Source organism: Lygodium microphyllum, chromosome 24 (genome assembly GCF_053477565.2).
Source record: "Lygodium microphyllum isolate KBCC chromosome 24, Lygodium_microphyllum_v1.1.10, whole genome shotgun sequence".
In the NCBI taxonomy this organism is placed as follows: Eukaryota; Viridiplantae; Streptophyta; class Polypodiopsida; order Schizaeales; family Lygodiaceae; genus Lygodium; species Lygodium microphyllum.
The window spans coordinates 16,335,344-16,346,268 of record NC_141158.1 but is presented as its reverse complement, the minus strand read 5'-3'; the positions used below and the strand labels follow the sequence as shown (position 1 = coordinate 16,346,268).

The 10,925-nt window shown below is 42.1% G+C and overlaps 1 non-coding gene across 1 annotated transcript; it reads left to right on the top strand.

Annotated features, from left to right (window-relative positions):
* Positions 1-2,761: 2,761 nt before the first annotated feature.
* TRNAL-CAA (transfer RNA leucine (anticodon CAA)) lies at positions 2,762-2,845 on the top strand. The gene has a single exon. It is a non-coding gene; the product is annotated as a tRNA-Leu (tRNA).
* Positions 2,846-10,925: the final 8,080 nt, after the last annotated feature.

The following is a 10,925-nucleotide window of genomic DNA, read 5'->3' as shown; positions in this document are numbered from 1 at the left end:
GACGAGTGCTCACAATAACAAACACAATCGGCAACCTATTTGCAAAAAAACCTTGTGTTTGCTGGTGAACAAACACATCATAACTTACAAATTTGAAAACCTGTAACCGATGTACTTGAGAATGACAGATATAGCGTCGAAATTACAATACACTCTAAGACAATCATTTGATTACAGACAGACATTCACAAATATATAGAGAAAAGAATAGCAAAATCGTACCTAACTTTGTTTTTTTATTTTATCCTGCTCCACACACTTTCTACCACATGTGTGAAGGCTACAACAAATGAAAATTGAGTTCTGATGTACACCAATGAATGCTGCAAATTAAATAATGTTTTGCTACAAAATTGAGTTCTAATATCCGTCTACAAACCAAGGCTCGGTACTAAAAGCAGTACTTTTACAAATTTCTTTTCTTTTGAACGTACCCGAGTGATCCCTTTGGCTAAGCAATGATGCCAAGTGACGCGAGATGAGCAGGTGCTTCGACGTAATAGAGGCCTGGTAAAAGCTCGCATGATGGCAAAAAATGAAAATTAGGCCAATTTCAACACAAATCCAATGTCTAGACTTGATTTATTGATCCAATGCATAGAGAGACACAGATACACCCAATTTTTTAGTTCAATGCAAATTGCATGCCTCTTTGGGAGTGGAGAGAGAGAGATGCACCGATTCAGATAGATAATGCACCTAATTGAGAGAGAGAGAAATCAAGCAAATTCTGGTCAAATTGTGCACACATTGAGAGAGAGAGAGAGAGAGAGAGAGAGAGAGAGAGAGAGAGAGAGAGAGAGAGAGAGAGAGAGAGAGAGAGAGAGAGAGAGAGAGAGAGAGAGAGAGAGAGAGAGAGAGAGAGAGATGCACCCAACTATTACGGAAAAAAAAAGAGACGAATACGATTTCCATTGGGGAGAGAGGGAGAGATGCACCCGACACCTGGGGAGAGAGGGAGAGATGCACCCGACATCATTGTGCCACAGAGAGAGAGAGTACCTGTAGATTGAAGCTCGAGAGTTTTGCGATCGAAGCAGCACGTATATATAGCGGGGAGAGAGAGAGAGAGAGAGAGTCAGAGATGCACCCAACTATTACGAAAAGAAAAGAGACAAACACGATTTTCAATGAAGATTACATGCCACTGGGGAGAGAGGGAGAGATTCACCTGACATCTCTGTGCCACAGAGAGAGAGAGAGAGAGAGAGAGAGAGAGAGAGAGAGAGAGTACCTGTAGATTGAAGCTCGAGAGTTTGATGATGTGATCGAAGAAGCACATATATATAGCGGAGAGAGAGAGAGCTCAAGAACTGCAATGGCAGTCTTGAAGCTTTTGCTTCATAGGCAAGATGGAAGGCGCCAAAGAGAAGACATGGCGCGAAGGATATATATCCATGCTGGCCAGGCCGGAAGAGAAGAGCAAACACTTGACCGTGACGTGTCAAAAAGAGCCCCTACTTTTTTTGGGCTTCCACCATGTGTGTGAACGTTCACTTGTCGACGCTGAAATTTGATTGGTCAACTTCGTTTGGGACGCCCCTTTGTCTGTCGAGTCTGAACCCACCCTAACTAACCAAATATAAGAAGTGATAAGTCTGTAATCATGTGAGGATGATAATGAGCATGAGGATCCACGTGGTAAGTATAGATGCACGTGCCACGGACCTATCTAACCACCAGGTGGTCAATCGTCAATGTGCACACATGTTGAGCCTGCCATCTCAACAAAAGCAAATGCGACCCCTTTGCTTCAAACCGCTGAGACTGTCGACAGAATGCGCAATCGTGTTTAAGCTCCAAAATGTTATCTTCGACAGGCTATTGTGTGCATGTCTCGATGTGATACGGCTCTCTGAACTCTATCCACACTCATTGCCCTGCCAAGCTTTCCGAAGGGGTTGGTATTTTAAAAGGCCTTTGTACGTGGGAATGCATAGCCTGCATGTGCATCGGCATATTGCCCGAGATTTGTTTTGGGTTCCTCGTTTAGCCTGTGCATCCTCTGGTGGACTCCTCTGTCTTGCCCAACCTGCGCACCTACCCCTTTGAATCATGTAAAGCGATCGTGCTGTTCTCCACGGTTTCCTTTTATCATTCATGACCTCTTAGATCTTGTTCATAGACGTGGCCTTCCTTTTCTTCCGTTTTTGCCACATCGCGACTCTGCCGATTGGCCGCCTGTGCCTGTGCATCGCCTATTTCTTTCTCTCCTGTGCCTGTGCCTACCGGCTTCTGCTCGTCTAATTGCTCCGCATGCTCATCCTTGAGCTGGGTTATATATGAGTCTTCACCGTTCTTACCATTTCCTCTTTGAGGCGAGGATTTCCAAATGTGGTACACAGAACAGAAGAGAGCCGAGAGCTTGCAATAGTCACCGTCACCAAATCATTGGGCTGTGATGAAGGGATGCCAAGTGCTATTCTGGTACATCTCTAGCACCCTGGGTTCGAGGTGTACTAGTACAGCACCGGATTATATATATATATATATATTGCGCCACTCGAATGTGCTAGTCAAAGTCCTTGCAATTATCGCACGCTTGGAGAGCAGCAACTGCAATGCTCTTCTTCTGCTAGTGTTATAAAGTAGACTCGGCCTCGCCCGGCAATACAAGAAGAGTACGTTTATGATAATGAGGAGCCCGACTTGCAAGGCGCCTTAGCCAAAGTACATCCCGATGATCGCCTTGCAACTGATTGGTGAGGGGTATCGTTGTGGCATTGGTTTATGTAATTTAGCAGAATCATGCAATCATCAAGTCAGGATGGCCGAGTGGTCTAAGGCGCCAGACTCAAGTTCTGGTTCTCGAAAGGGAGCGTGGGTTCAAATCCCACTTCTGACAAGCTCATACTATAGCCAAATGATTACATTGCCTTCATTTTGAAGGGCTTGCCTAGCTACTCTTTGCATTGTTCTTTATACTGTGTTTTGCTTCAAGGGGATGTTCTCCCAAGTGTTTACATTATCTTAACACTAGGCAAACTCTTTGCATTGTTCTTTGTACTTTGTGTTTTGCTTCAAGGGGATGTTCTCCCAAGTGTTTACATTATCTTAACAGTGCAAGGTGTTTCTATTCTCTGAACGCTCTTGAGTGTTGTATTTTACTTGACATAGTTTTTCTTCGAGGTAATTCTATTATCTTAACACTCTTCATTGTGTATGGATGATCCCACTTCTGACAAGCTCATACTATAGCCAAGTGATTACATTGCCTTCATTTTGAAGGGCTTGCCTAGCTACTCTTTGCATTGTTCTTTATACTGTGTTTTGCTTCAAGGGGATGTTCTCCCAAGTGTTTACATTATCTTAACACTAGGCAAACTCTTTGCATTGTTCTTTGTACTTTGTGTTTTGCTTCAAGGGGATGTTCTCCCAAGTGTTTACATTATCTTAACAGTGCAAGGTGTTTCTATTCTCTGAACGCTCTTGAGTGTTGTATTTTACTTGACATAGTTTTTCTTCGAGGTAATTCTATTATCTTAACACTCTTCATTGTGTATGGATGATCCCACTTCTGACAAGCTCATACTATAGCCAAGTGATTACATTGCCTTCATTTTGAAGGGCTTGCCTAGCTACTCTTTGCATTGTTCTTTATACTGTGTTTTGCTTCAAGGGGATGTTCTCCCAAGTGTTTACATTATCTTAACACTAGGCAAACTCTTTGCATTGTTCTTTGTACTTTGTGTTTTGCTTCAAGGGGATGTTCTCCCAAGTGTTTACATTATCTTAACAGTGCAAGGTGTTTCTATTCTCTGAACGCTCTTGAGTGTTGTATTTTACTTGACATAGTTTTTCTTCGAGGTAATTCTATTATCTTAACACTCTTCATTGTGTATGGATGATCCCATGTGCTATGTGTAGAAAATGAGAGGGCAAGTCTACCCAGTCTTTATGGAAAACTGAGGTTGAGTGTCAAAGTGAATTGCTAAATTTGGAAGGAAATAAATGAAACAAACATTTACAAGCTTAACATAGACAAGTAATAATTCATTGCCACCATTTTGAAGGGTTTGCCTAGCTACTTTGCATTGTTTTTTGTACTTTGTGTTTTGCTTCAAGGGGATGTTCTCCCAAGTGTCTACATTATCTTAACAGTGCAAGGTTCTGACAAGCTCATCATAGCCAAGTGATGATACATTGCCACCATTTTGAAGGGTTTGCCTAGCTACTCTTTGCATTGTTCTTTGTACTTGTGTTTTGCTTCAAGGGGATGTCCTCCCAAGTGTTTACATTATCTTAACAGTGCAAGGTGTTTCTATTCTCTGAACGCTCTTGAGTGTTGTATTTTACTTGACATAGTTTTTCTTCGAGGTAATTCTATTATCTTGACACTCTTCATTGTGTATGGATGATCCCATGTGCTATCTGTAGAAAATGAGAGGGCAAGTCTACCTAGTCTTTATGGAAAACTGAGGTTGAGTGTCAAAGTGAATTGCTAAATTTGGAAGGAAATAAATGAAACAAACATTTAAACCCTTGGAGAGAAGGTTTTAACTTCTACATGCCACCAAATTTGGTGTTTACAAAACCATTTAATATATTGATGTACTCTCAACCACCCTTTACAAGGTTCTCAGTCATTTGTATTTTACCTTGAGGCAATTTTCTTTGACATGTTTCTATTGTCTTGACAATCTTGAGTGTGCCCTGATGATCACATGTGCTATGTGTAGAAAATGAGAGGTAGAACTACACAGTGTTCATGGAAAACTGAGGTTCAAACATGTCATGTGTCAATGCTCATTAATTGTTTTGGCCGAGTGCTTATTTTGTTAATATTTCTTTACAACTGTTTCTTATTTGCATATGCTCTTCGCTTTGCAGTAGCTCATGTGATACAACAAAACTATGATTGGGGGGGGGGGGGGGGAGGAGCAAACTTATATATGATACTTTCTTGTCCCAACAGACATCTCTCTCTCTCTCTCTCTCTCTCTCTCTCTCTCTCTCTACACATGCACACACATGCACACACACTATACGAGGGGGTGGGAGATGGAAAGAAACATGTGGAATAGGTGGTGCACAAGTGGGAACGTGTGTAGCATCGGACAACTATCTTGGAGGATCTTGCATAAGAAAATGGAAATGGAGCTTGTAAAGCTCCAACCTATCATGATAACAGCCCATGTAGAAGAATCCTCAGTTCAAACGGCCTGCTTGGTGAAAGCAACTCGGATGATACCAAGCCTAGTAAGGCCATAAACTGAGAGGACTGGAAAGCCCAAGTCTGAAATATAAAGGGCTTGTGAAAGGGAGCTTGAAGTGGGAAGCAAAGGCAAAGTGCCAACACCACAAATAAGCACCGTTACAATGTCACCAACAGTGATTGGACCCTTAAAAGGTCTCAAATTCTACAACAAAGCACCTCATGGGAAGATTGACTCATGGGTAACTACTGGAGTAGAGGTAGACGGTATGAGTGTTTTAGTTTTATCCTTCACTCCCAGACAAATATGAGGATACTCCTTCCAACACTTTTCCTTTGGATGTGTTCCCTTCCCATAGTATGGGCATTTAGGCTTCTTCGAGTCAGAGTGAGAGCATGCAGAACTCTCATGTTGTGTAGTCTCTGACTTGCCTTTCTTCTTCTTTCCCTATCCCAAACCTGCAACAAAATCTTTAGTGGAGGTGGATCCACTAGCAACCTCTTTGGTGCTCATCATGCTGCAAAAAAAGTGGAGGAAGTTTCTCCCATAGAAACTTCTCACGAGTCCTCGATGTAAGAAGGTTGGTATAGAGAATATCTAACCGGGGAGATGGCAGCCAAGTTCAAAAGTATCATAGCCATATCCTTTGATGAAGAGATCATCCTGCCAAGTGATGCAAGCTCATCCTTTGTATCCTCCAACCAGTTAATATGATCCTTCATGGAAGAAGAATCATCAATAGCGAGCATCCGTAATTTCTTAACGAGTGTAATCTAGTGGGCAAATGTCTTTTGATGGTATAGAGAAGCAAGCTCTGTCCACACTTCCGTTGCTTTTTGCAACCTGCACACATTCACTTTATGGAATCGTCTAAGCTCATAAAGAGGAAAGATTGGGCTCTAGAATCGAGATGATCCCATAAGTCCGCACGATCCATCGATGATCCAATTGTGGGATCCTCTATGGAACAAAGAATAGGGTAGGTAACAAACTCCCAAAGATTGAAGGTATCAAGGATACACTCCACCACATGCCCAAAGCAAGTTGGTCCTCTTTGGGTAAAGAAGGGACTACGAGCACTTGTATATAGAGGGTGCCATGAATGGCATATGAAGGCCAATAGAATGGGCCTTCTGTGAGACATGGTTTTTGCCATCAAATCACCTTGTGAGGGTGGGGCATTGAGTATATCTAACATCCCATTGTTTTGAAAGTTGTTAAGTCCATCATTAGCATTAAGGGAGGGCTTCTTTTGTTTCAAATGAGGAAAAAGGCTAACTAGTGTCCATGAAATTTAAAAGGTATCATTTTTGTAAACTAAATAATTTTTTCTTTAAAGTATATGCGATAATTATTGGTTCGAATCAAGTTCTCTTTTCTTTTTCTTTAGGGTGATGCTATGTTAGAATTACAGGTGAGTGGAGGGCGACCCATGATGATTTGGCAAATACATATTGCACAAATTGATATATTAAGTATTTTGTATGCATATAGCAATATGTTTGTTAGCATGTCCTTTGTTATGAAGGACAATTCACATTACTTACAAATACACTTGACTAGTCCACTACCACTTGGAGCTAGTGCTAGTACTAGAGTCTGTGTTAATGGTGGTGGAACATTTTAGAATTATATGACTATTTGGCAATCTATGGTTCTACACAAATCACCACTAATTATGGTTAGATTGGGAAGGGAGATATTGGAGGATATGGATCCCTAGAAGGTGAAGCCTCAAGCATCCTAGATTAGAGAATACCATATCTTAGTATAGATGAGAAAATTCCTAATAGGAAAGGAATTTTAGATGCCATGGTACCAAGTGGTAACCTATTGTGAAATCCATATCTTCTCAATGGTATATTGATATACTTATCTCAATGAATGAGTTTAGCTTAGCGTGGTTGATTCTATTACAAGACATGTCACGAACAGGGGCCATGCAGCAAAAAAGAAGTAGAGGAAGACCAAGGAAGCCCAAGTCGAAAAGTGAATGGAGAAGCTCATTCTACCCAGGTAAGAAAGGTGGAGAAGAAGGCAAGCTTAGAAAATATGTGGGAGAGCATGGAAGATTCTAGCATGGTGCTCTCAAGGATGAAGGGAAGCACCAAAGATTCTAGCAAGGCGTTCTCTCAAGGATGAAGGAGAGCATTGAATATTCTAACAAAGTACTCAGAAATAACGTGGGAAAGCACCAAATATTCTAGTAAGGCGCTCCAAAGGCTCTGTAAGGAAAGCATAGGGTCCAATGCAATTCATACTATAAGAGTGCCATACTCCCTCTTGTGCAAGTTGTAAAGTCTAAACAGACATAGGTGAAGCGATAAGGCAAGTAGAAAGGAATAGGAAAAGAGGACCTTGGCAAGATGCCCGGTCATGTAAAAAAGGAGACTAGTGCCCAAGGGATTTAGGTCTTGTATATAAACCTAAAAAGTGAATGAGGAGATTATTCTTTGGTGTGTGGAAAAAGTGGTCTCTTCTTCTTCTCATCTCCTCTCCTTCTTGCTTCCTTGTTTGTGCTTGAGAGAGGGAGTTTTGAGGGAGTGAGTGTGTGAGGGTGAGTGATCTTGTTGAAGAAGCTCTCCATCATCTCCTCTCCTCTTTTTCTATTCTCTTCTCTTCTCCTGTCTGGTGTGGGGCTATAAAGGATGGAGCTTTGGAGGTGGAGATTTGAGGTTGGTTGAGCTCGCATCTCGAACAGTGGAGCTACCGGTATGCTTGTGGGATGAGGCTACTCATTTGGGCATGAAGGTAAGGTCACTACACCCTCTTAGGATCGAAGGTGTGTCGGCTAGGTGAGAGATAGCCATTTGTGCTTGCTTGAAACACTTGAAGAAATAAGCGATCTGTGGGTCTTGGCAGATGATCGTGAGCTCCCACTACATTTTGGTTGTTAAGGCCATCATTAGCATTAAGAGCTTCTTTTGTTTCAAATAAAGAAAAAGGCTAACTAGTGTCCATAAATTTAAAAGGTATCATTTTTGTAACTAAATAATTTTTTCTTGAAAGTATATGCGATAATTATTGGTTCGAATCAAGTTCTCTTTTCTTTTTCTTTTAAGATTAAAATGAAGGAGGGCAATGCTTTGTTGGAATACGGGTGAGTGGAGGGTGACCCATGATGATTTGAGAAATACATATCGCACAAATTGATATATTAAGTATTTTGTATGCATATAGCGATATGTTTATTAGCATGTCCTTTGGTGTGTGGAAAAAGTGGTCTCTTGTTCTTCTCTCCTCCTCTCCTTCTTACTTCCTTGTGTGTGCTTGAGAGAGGGAGTTGTGAGGGAGTGAGAGAGTGAGTGTGTGAGGGTGGGGATCTTGGAGAAGAAGCTCTCCATCATCTCCTCTCTTCTTATTCTCTTCTCTTCTCTTATCCTGTCTGGTGCGCGGCTATAGAGGATGGAGCTTTGGAGGTGGAGATTTTAGGTTGCTTGAGCTCGCATCTTGAAGAGTGGTGCTACCGGTTTGCTTGTGGGAGGAGGCTACTCATTCGGGCATGAAGGTAAGCTCACTACACCCTCTTAGGATCGAATGTGTGTTGGCTAGGTGAGAGAGAGCCATTTGTGCTTGCTTGAAACATTTGAAGAAATAAGCAGTCTGTGGGTCTTGCCAGATGATCCTGAGCTCCCTTCACTTTCGCATTGACTCCCTTCACGCATTGGGTCTCCATCCCGGTAGCCATATCCGATCTCCCCGAGCTCCCGTCACTCCCTGGCTTCCTGAGCACCTTTCTGGCCTATTGAGGCATCTTCAAGGGATTGATACTGAGGTATTTGATCATTCTTTCAGGGTTTTATTTCAGTTTACAGGTTGCAAACAGCAAGGGCAGCCATGGCTTCAAACCCTTGAAGCTTATTCCCCTCATATTGTGCCTTACACCTATCAAGGCTCAAAGAGGCTTGTCATAGGCCTTTGATAGGCCCTTCTTGAGCCCCCCATTACCCCCTTTTTAGCCCATGTGGAGCAGCAGCAAGTTCAGCACCAACAGGGCAGATTGCACCATTTTTTTCCAGGCTGTTAGCACTCGTCTACTTCAGCTCCATACTTGGCCATTGCTTCTTGCTCTCTACCTTGATCAAGAGGGCTATAGACTTCATGTTTGATGTCATTCAAGCTTTGGGCATTGGTCTTGATCATTCGGGGCTGATTTCTTCAGATTTGGGACTGTCATAAACTGTCATAACAGCCTGAAAACAGGGCAGCACCATTGGCATTAGCATTTGTTGCTTATACTCCATTCCGGTTATGCTATTTGATGCCCGTATGCGGTCTACATGATGCCTAATGTCTTGGGAATGTATGCATTCGATTTGCCCATGATTTGGCATTGTTTTTGGGCTGGAAATTGACAGTTTTGGACTATTTAGAGCTGCTGTACACAAGCGGGCTGAAGCTCATTTGTCACATGTATTGCTTCTCTATCGATACCGGATGTATGCTATGGGTTATGTCATGATGTATTACACTTTGGGGATCGACTTCGAACTCATGATCGTGATTCTGGAATGCTTTTGAGCATCGCATTTGCTCCGTTGTTATTGGTTTGTCATTGGTAGTTTGGTCGACTTGACTAGCATTTGGGCCGCTTATGCCTATTGTCTGTACTTGACGGATAAGCTCTATGCATTACATGCTTTGGTCCGTGGTTGATGCATCTTAGTTCGTCCATGCTTGACAGATATTTTGGAGCTCCGATTTGGATGTTTTGAGCACTTCCGACTCACAGGGATATTGACTTTGGCTTGCTACTGGATGTATTGACTTGACAGAGATCTTGCCATTGAGATTATGTGTTGCTTAGTGGTTGCTACATCAGTTGCTTCATGTATGTCATGCTCTTGGGAAGTGTATGATGCATTGACTTGGTCACTTGTCACTGGTACTTTGTCTTGGGTTGCTTGAGCCCTTAACTCGATTGTACGCTTTTTGTGCCAGTGGGAGCATCTTGCATGCTTACTTGACCTTGAGCAGGGATTACATGCTATTGGAGCAGTCTATGTCATTGAGCAGTTATAGATGTATTGAGACTTTGGGATTATACTCCGACAATTGGATGTTGCATTGAGTATATGTCTTGGTTCACAGGATACTTATGAGTTGAATCTCAATTTTGGATCTGCTTTCTTTTGAGCACACCTATTTGTGTCAGGTTTTGGCAGTTGGTTCTACATTTTGCCTAGATTGTCTGGGGGTGTGCCTCTTACTGACAGATGCTATTTGACATCTCTCGGTGTTATGCTCATGTATTTTCACTATCATTTGGTTTTGCTTTGTCCTCTTTATGCGGGCTTTGGACTTAGCATTGTTTAGTTGACATTAGATCCAGTTTTGGGACAGTTTGCTCTCATTATTGCAATTCTGAAATTTATTACAGCAAGCATTTATTGGTGGACCGAGCAGTATTTTTTATGCTGAAATATCCTGATTTGGTGTACCGCACCTAGTACTAAGTGGGCAGCATCTTTTGGCACACTTTTCTCGCCATTTGGAGCTCATTTCAGTGGATTTTGGGCATTTTCTGCAGTAAAATAGCCAGCAGTTTTACATTGTCTGTGCATTTCCAGCTTGCATTATGGCATCCTCTTTGACTGATAATGCCATATTTAACATCACAAAGTTGGATGGTACCAACTACTCTTATTGGAAGAGTCAAATTTGGCAGGTCTTGGTGCAAAAATCTGAGATTAAGCCACTTCGGTTGAGTGGGGAGCAGCCTGAAACTATGGACAATGACGACTGGCTTGAACTTGATGAGCTATGCAA